The sequence below is a fragment of the Phaethon lepturus genome, unplaced genomic scaffold, assembly GCF_000687285.1.
Source record: "Phaethon lepturus isolate BGI_N335 unplaced genomic scaffold, ASM68728v1 scaffold7531, whole genome shotgun sequence".
Lineage (NCBI taxonomy): Eukaryota > Metazoa > Chordata > Aves > Phaethontiformes > Phaethontidae > Phaethon > Phaethon lepturus.
The window spans coordinates 26,433-30,208 of NW_010515482.1; positions in this window are offsets into that span (position 1 = coordinate 26,433).

The window sequence follows — 3,776 nt, forward strand, 5'->3', positions numbered from 1 at the left end:
TTCAGTTGAGTACAAATTAATTTTATTTTATTGTCCAGGCACAAAATTGATACATTCATTATCTGCAGAGCTCTGCTTGTAAGTAAAGTCAAAAGGTGACATTTGCATAAAATTACACAGAACTTACCTCATTAAAACCTGAATATTACCAAGATAAACTTCTAAGGCCACACTTACATAAAATTAGATTACTTGCTTAAAAGCCTAAATCTTATCTAACGTTCGCTGATTTACCTAAAAATTGGCCTACATGATTAAGATGTCGAGGGAAGGTACTTATATTTGTCAAAAAATATATGCAACTTCATGATTTCCTCAAGTCTCTCTAATTCTGGTGATTCATATATGCATGAAATTCAGCGCATATGAAAAAATTTTAAACTTTATCCAATACAAATGACTCTCAAGTCTACACCAGACCAAACACAATTAATTTCTTGCATCTCTACATTCAGAAAGGCAGCTTTTATATATTGTAAAATCAAAACAGTATCAAGAGAATATCAGAATTGTAAGGAGACTGCACAGAGAATTGCAAATTAAAACACAAAGCCTTTAAGCTTGCTAAATTCCCTTTTTCAAGAAACAAACAATACCTGTTTGCTGACAAAGTTTTAAAAAACAAATTGTAGAACCAGGCAGCTCCCATATTCAGACTGGGATGGTGAGAAATTCTTCTGCCAACACAGAAAAAAAACTTTCTTCAGTTTATTCAACTCATTCATTCCAATGCTGAAACTACTTATAGCCTGAACAAAATACAAAAAAATGCAACACCAAAATCTAGAACTTTTGCTGTTCCTGTAAAACTAGACTGAAGAACCTGAGATCTACCAGCTGTAGAAAGAGTTGGCATAAGAAGCAATACTTTCATTTCCATTTCTCTAGATAATGCTTTCTTACTTGACTAGATACATTCAGTTAGTGTCTAAAACATACTTTAACTTTAAAAAAATGGATAATATATCAAACACATTTATGATAGTACTACTGGTTAATAGAAGTACTTTTTAAATGCAATTTGTGTTCATTTTAATTGAATTCCAGCTCTATTCAAAAGAAATTTGATATCAACCATAAAGAAGATATTTACCGAGTAAGTTAGAATTGGACCATTGACTATTTTTAACATAATAAGCTACAAACTGCTTAAATAAACATGCACAGGTATATTACAGGTTTTTTGTTAGCCTTACATATAAATCTCAATACTAAGTTCATTAATTTGCTAATCAAAATGTTTTGGTTCTTACCAAACAACAACAATGTAATGTTCTTTAAGAAACTAAAATTACTATTGCAAAAAAATAAAAGCATTTATGTCATTTGCTTGCTTGTTGATGTAAATCAATCTACCTGGAAAAAAAAAAAAAAAAGCCTTGGACTACCTTAAAGTCTTGTGAGATGATCCTTTTCTTTCTGCAAAGGAAGACACTAATTTTCAGAGAAGTCAGGACCACGCAGATTTGTCATTCTGTAGGTGCAACAAAATTATGCTGTATCTCCTGTGTCAGACTGGTCTAAAATAGCGCTGTTATTTGGTAGGTTTTCCGATAACTGGCTCTTTATAGATGAATCATAACATGATGCTGGAAACTTGGCAATTACATCAATGACTCTGCACCATGCATTGTACATGACCTGCATACTAAGGGAGAAGAGTACGAGTAGAAAGGAATGGCTTTTTGCAGTTACAGAAACTCACCTCTTCTCATTATATCCATTGTGTGCACAGTATGATTCGCTTAGAAGACAGATGTAAAGCCAGCAGCATCCCACAATCCACACATTACTTGCTGTTACTGCTTGAGTTCCCATGAAATGCTAAAATAATGACTAAATATCCTGAGATTTGCAGCTGAAAAAACTTCCGGAAAAAAATATTCTGAGACAGACTTGGATTTGTAGCAGTGCTCATAAGATATTTAAAAGATTCAAGCCAAAGTTTCAATTGTGTGAGAAAACGCAAGTGAACCTAAGCAAAATTTCAGAGACAATCAGCAGTTTGAGCTCCTATTAGTTCACCTCTAAGATTACTACAAAATAGTCTGTTTGTACAATCTAGAGCCTTGAAAGAAAGGTCTCCTCTGATCTCTTATGAAAGAGTCTTGGCAGATCAATGTGAGTAACACAAAAGACATTGTCTTTCTCTCCTGAAAGTAAGTGCCATAAGCCCAATAGGTTTTCTGAACACATTGTTGTAAGCACTTTGTTCTAAGAGGATGAAACTATCTACAACAGTTTTAATGTTCTTTTTTCCTTGAAATGTATTTCTATTTGCGGCTTTCATCCAAGTTGTTCCAAATTGCTTTCTGAAGAGGTGAGGAATACTTGATGGAAATAGGAATAGCGAATACTACACAGAAAAGACAACATTGTCTGGGAACAGAAAGAAGAAGTCCAATCTGTTCCAAAATGGAATTTTGTTTTCTGTCTACCTAAAGAGAGAAATGTCCTGTTTCAACATGACTAAAAAGGACCCAACATTTCCAGGCGTGTAATCATCTGCCTGAAACACACACTATAGAAGTACATATACATATAAACATGCACACACATGTAAGTACATGCAAATACATGCACACATATATATGTACAGTATATTAGTATATATATATCTGCTTCTCACTAAATGTAATTTATGGTTTACTGCTGCAAAAATTTTTATTTTCACTCTTACTTCCACATTGTCATTTAAGAAACAGAAGTCACAGTCTTTGCACTGCAGACTCTATTGCAGACTCTGAAACTCAAGAGTTTGTTTCCTCTTGCCATCAAGAGGATGTCATTAATTAATGGGCTAGGGAATTACGACCATGTCTACTGACTACACAGACCCTAGATACGAGTTCATATCTCCACCTTCAAACACGCTCCCCTTGGACCCTTTCCTCTAAAAGGGAACTGCAGATTGGAAATGGAAGTGGGCAATGTCTCACCAAGGGAAGACTATGTGTAAAAACAAGAGATGGGGCCTGGGAGGGAGAGGCATTACTTTTTGTGCCCTCCTCCTCTGCCATTGCATGATCCCACGGGGCTGGGGGAGCAGCAGAGGAGCTACAGCCCAGGCAGCACTCAGGGTGCCAAGGCTGTGGCACTGGTGCCAGAGATTATAGGCTAATGTGCCTATAAAACCTCTTCCCACAAAACGCCTGAGGCTATGGGTTTACCTCCATCTTGTGATGTGACATGGAGATTAAAGACAGAGGGTGTTAAAGAGTCATCTGGGCAGAAATCGGGTCAGCCCACAACTTGCCACCACCACAATTAAGTTTCCCTTCTCATAGGATGGGCCAACACTCAAACCGGAGCTGTTACCAAAGATCTAATCTGCATTTTAACAGCTGATAAAACCAAAAGAGAAGTGTTAAGTGACTTGCCTAACAGATCTTAAATGTGCTTTAACACAAAGAGCCCATGAATATTTAACTACTGATTGGTACCTTTCCTGCAGCAGATGGGAAAAAATTCGGTTCAGAATAGACTTTAGGTTAGAGGTCCCCACTGGTCTGCAGGAGACAGATGTCAATCTCTGGGTCACAACAGCCAGGGGAGGAACTTGATCCTGCGTGGAGCAGGTCTCTGTGCTGCTGAGCTTATTAGTGGAAAGTGAAAGAGCACAAGGGAATTTATTTTTGTCGCAACACAGAGGGGAAAGGCCTGTGGAGAGCAAACCCTTGCTGCCCTCCATCCTGCCAAGGACATTCTCATCAGTGCAAGGGCTACCACCCAGTGCTTCCTCTCTGCCAGCTCTGCTCTCAGACCTTGGAACATAA